General features: G+C 39.0%; 1 long non-coding RNA gene across 3 annotated transcripts; it reads left to right on the top strand.

Moving 5' to 3' along the window:
* The first annotated feature begins 2,275 nt into the window (after window positions 1–2,275).
* Window positions 2,276–4,477, top strand: LOC115111044 (uncharacterized). Of its 3 annotated transcripts, none has more exons than XR_003860748.2 (3): window positions 2,276–3,363; window positions 3,503–3,640; window positions 3,765–4,477. It is a non-coding gene; the product is annotated as an uncharacterized LOC115111044 (long non-coding RNA). The 3 variants fall into 3 exon arrangements; XR_003860747.2 differs by having other exon boundaries at window positions 2,276–3,640; window positions 3,765–3,852; window positions 3,965–4,477; XR_003860746.2 differs by having other exon boundaries at window positions 2,276–3,640; window positions 3,765–3,852; window positions 3,960–4,477.
* The last annotated feature ends 351 nt before the right edge of the window (window positions 4,478–4,828 follow it).

Raw genomic sequence — 4,828 nt, 5'->3', positions numbered from 1 at the left:
TCCTGAAGCCACTCCTGCGTTGTTTTGGCTGTGTGCTTAGGGTCGTTGTCCTGTTGGAAGGTAAACCTTTGTCCCTGTCTGAGGTCCTGAGCACTCTGGAGCAGGTTTTCCTCAATGGTCTTTCTGTACTTTACTCCATTCATCTTTCCCTCGATCCTAAGTGGTCTCCCAGTCCCTGCCGCTGAAAAACATCCCCACTACATGATGCTGCCACCACCATGCTTCACCGTAGAGATGGTGCCAGGTTTCCTCCAGACGTAACGCTTGGCATTCAGACAAAATAGTTCAATCTTGGTATCATCAGACCAGATAATCTTGTTTCTCATGGTCTGTGTCCTTTAGGTGCCTTTTGGCAAACTCCAAGCGGGCTGTCTGTGCCATTTACTAAGGATTGGCTTCCGTCTGGCCACTCTACCATAAAGGCATGATTGGTTGGAGTGCTGCAGAGATGGTTGTCCTTCTGGAAGGCTCTCCCATCTCCACAGCTCTGTCAGGGTGACCATAGGTTCTAGGTTACCTCCCTGATCAAGGCCTTCCTCCCCAGATTGCTCAGTTTGGCTGGGTGGCCAGCTCTAGGAAGAGTATTGGTGGCTCCAAACTTCTTCCATTTGGGACATTCAATGCTGCAGAAATGTTGGTACCCTTGCCTCACCACAATACTGTCTCAGAGCTCTACGGACAATTCCTTCAACCTCATGGCTTGGTTTTTGTTCTGACATGCACTGTTAACTGTAGGACATTATATAGACAGGTGTGTGTCTTTTCAAATCATGTCCAATCAATTGAATTTACCTCAGGTGGACTCCAATCAAGTTGTAGAAACATCTCAAGGATGATCAATGGAAACAGGATGCACCTGAGCTCAATTTCGAGTCTCATAGTAAAGGGCCTGAATACTTATGTAAATAAGGTATTTCAGATTTTTATTTGTAATACATTGACCAAAAACCTTTTTTCACTTTGTCATTATGGGGTATTATGTGTAGATTGATGAGGAAAACATTTTTATTTAATCAATTCTAGAATAAGGCAGTAACGTAATAAAATGTGGAAAAAGTGAAGGGGTCTGAATGTTTTCTGTATGCACTGTGAATGTTCCCAATCTGTCCTCTAACATCAAACCTAGTGTATGACTACACTCCTCATCCTCAACATCAACAGATTTTCCTCTCTCCTCCTGCCTCCCTCACCTTCACCCTCCATGTCAAACTGAATCTGCATCTGCTGCTGTTTTCCCAACTAATGAATTACAAACAGTAGGGAAAAAAGCAGGGCATCTCTCTCTGTCTCCCACAACAACAGTATTTCCATTTATAATTTCAATTGTTCATTTGCATGAGAAAATTAGACATGCATGGTGTTTTTGTGTTTGTTTTTTTGCCTAATTTTTCCACTAATTATAAGCAGCACTGGCACATTATTTACATAAATAATTGTTGTTCCTTCTGTTCACTCTGTCTTTTCTTCCCCTATTTCTTTATCAGAGTTGTTTTGGCATTTGTTGTCCGTAGGGGCAATTCTCCTCTGAGAGTGCTTTCTCATCTCCCCTAACTGAAACATCTTGGAACTTGGCATATAGAGCATCTTCACTTGATGTTTGTTGTGCTGTTTTGTTGTCCTTTGTTTAAAATATATTTATTTTTACTCTTTTACAAGTGTTGAGCTGTCCTTTAAAAAATAAATTGTGTCAGGTGCAAACATTATTTTACTTTAAGAAAGAGTATTTCTAAAACATTCTATCAATGGCTTACTGTATAAAGTTAGGCTTAGATTCAATCAGATCAAGCATTAACCGGCGTTGGAGCTGTCAAATCAGTGAGCAGCTGCTCTTGATCATTGTCACAAAGCTACACCGTCCCACTCGTGTTAGAAGTTCAGAACGAGAAAGTGTAGGCTATTTAGAAATAATGACGCCCAAATTGAAAGGCATTCAATGAAATTAGGATTTCTATCAGCCTAATTGAGGTGTATAGGTGGTGAGCCGTAGCAAGCTATCTGCATGAGTTTTCGAGATGATAGATCTCTGAGGAGCTGTTTTTTTTGCTTGTTCAAAAAATAAATAATATTGTGTATTTTTATTTATTCTGAAAACATTTACGTTTCTTGGCAATGTCAATTCTTGCAAATTTTCACAAAATACTGACTTTCATGTTCGCTAGCTGGACAGGCAAACGCCGCGGAGAACTAAACTGTAAACCAATCAAAACTTGTGTACTATTCGTGGTACGATCTACAATCACGTTATCCGTAACTAATGTAGAGACAGCTGGTAACGAAGAGTTCGACAGAGATCTCCGTCTGACACTGCTATCAGGCAAATCATGTTTTATTTATTTGTAATCTAACCATTTCGTTATAGAAACGTGATACCATCAACCCAAGCTGTAAAATGATTCCCAATTCAGAACACAGCAACCTTAGTAATGTAGCTAGCTAATTACAAGTAGATCTGTTGATCGCTACCTGAAGCAGATAGCCTTATCACTAGCTAGCATGTCATTCCACGACAATTCCAAGAATTTTAGCTATCAGTTTATTCCAAGTAATAATTTAAGATTACAAAAATCTATAGGACAAGTATTGTACATCTACTTCAGTCATCAGGGCAGGACCCACTAATTTCATTCATACTGACAAATAGTAAATGCAACTTTATCCCTGTCAATAGTTGGAGTAGGATGAAAATATAGCACCCGGCCTCAGACTTTTAGGATGTTCATTTTCTAGCTCACAAATTACATTATTTTGCTGTGATGATTTACTGTATTTTGTTTATTCTTGTCTTTCACTTTTGTGTCACATGATCTGTTTAGCTCTCCTTTATCCTGCTCTCAGAGAATAACCAAGTGCTATTCACCAAGCATGGACTGATTCACTCACCTGTGAGGAGATCCATCCTACAGCAGTTTGAACTAGACCTGCCGTCACTGTTTAGATTTTGGGACCACATGCATTTGCCTGTTGTCTTTTCTTTGTGGATTCTATCTTACACAGTCTAGTGCATTTTAGAGTTGACGAACACCAACTACAGATACAAGTGGTTGTTTGAGCACCTTGAAGACTAAATTCAATGTAGAATCAGTGTAACCGGTGACAAACAGATTATTTTACTATTGTAACAAGCAGTGGTGAGAATTATATTGTCCCCGTCGGGAGCCCAGACTTTTGCCATAGATGGTAGTGTTCTCGTCTCTGGACCACACAAGCTTTAGTCAGCTACATTGGTGATCAGAGTGGGATCCTTTTGATACGCCTATGAGGCCTGGGCACACAAATGCTCCTAGAGAGAAGGTGGAATACTAAAGTATGCGTTGATGACAGGTCTGCAGTCTCCATCAGAGGCCCATGCTTTTGGCACAGATGGTAAAGCTCTCATTTCTTGACTGCAATATTGTAAGATTGTGCCCTCCACAGCACTTGATATACATTAATTGGTAGGTTACGCTATATTTATGTAGCCAGGTGGTAAAAGCGCATAGCTGTATTCATTTTTATCCACTAGCTGGCACCATCCCTTTAAGAGATTCATAAACAAGGTGTGCCGGCGGTTATGGGATTGCGCAGTGTGTAAGAGTGAGAACAAGCAATTACACTGGCGACCTGTTGAAAACCATCGTGGATCCAACGTTACTTTAGATGGGTAAATTACACTTTATCTTCCTCTTGTACCGGAATATATCTTATTTTGCATCATCTGCAGTGTAAAATAGTTCATTTTGTAATATTTATGCCAGACGGTCATGTTAGCCTGTTGATACTTTCAGATTGACATGAGGATGTTAGCTTCTTGCTAGCTGAATACCAGTGCTCTCAGAACCACGTGGTGGAGTTGATGATAACATTATTTGAAGTGTGAGTAATTATCAGAAGTACATTCTATTTCGTCTAAAGCTTCAGGTTGTTGTACATTGTTTCCTTTTTGAATTGTAATGTATCTGTTGATATGACATTTCCCCCAGTGCAGTATGGGTGAGATGAGGATCTACTGTTCCATGTGGGGTTAGTGCATCACCTGGACAGCGTGTTTCTAAGTATTCATGTTGTTTTATGACTAAATGTATTTTTGTTTTTCATGCATGATGTCATTTTATTCATGGACATCTTGTACTCAGATATTTGAAATGTTAGAAAGTCTATTCTAACTGAACATTGTGGTGTCTGTATTTTCTTGTGTGTTTCTATAGAAAGCAGAGCCACTACAGTTTATGCATTTCACTTTGTACTTATTGTACTCCGATTGTTTTATGCACTTAACAGATTTATTTCACTTGATTGTGATTTGGACTGAACATTACTTTATGGTGACTTCATCTTGTGGTGATTTCCCTTCTACATTATCCTATTTTAAATGTAAGTTTCGAAAGAATAAACAACCCCAAATTAGTTTGTCTTGTGCTGGGTTTACTTTCGCCAGGCTACATTTATATACTGCTTAAGACACCTTTGCTATTTGCCGCTGTACTCAATAAATGGCGCATCATTATTTGTGAAGGTTTTCTTTGTTCATATGTATATACATTATGGAAAACATGTCGCACACTCAGTCATAATTAGTAAAATAATGAATGTATTGGCAAGATTTTGGCACCGTCAACTTTTAGGTTAGTAGGAAAGTTAATAATTTAAACCATCTAAGTATACTCACATTTAGTATTTGAAACTCAAACATTAATTTACCAACTGCTCACCATGGTATTGGGCAGCTGCTGTTTGAGAACTCATCTGGTTTAGAAATCAAACACTGGCTATCTTATTACACAGCACATTGTACAACAGATTTTTAGAGAAGGTTGTATTGCAAGGTAAGCTATGTGTAAGCTATGCTATA

The sequence above is a fragment of the Oncorhynchus nerka genome, linkage group LG27 (assembly GCF_034236695.1).
Source record: "Oncorhynchus nerka isolate Pitt River linkage group LG27, Oner_Uvic_2.0, whole genome shotgun sequence".
Classification (NCBI taxonomy): domain Eukaryota; kingdom Metazoa; phylum Chordata; class Actinopteri; order Salmoniformes; family Salmonidae; genus Oncorhynchus; species Oncorhynchus nerka.
This window is presented reverse-complemented; position numbering and strand designations above follow the sequence as displayed.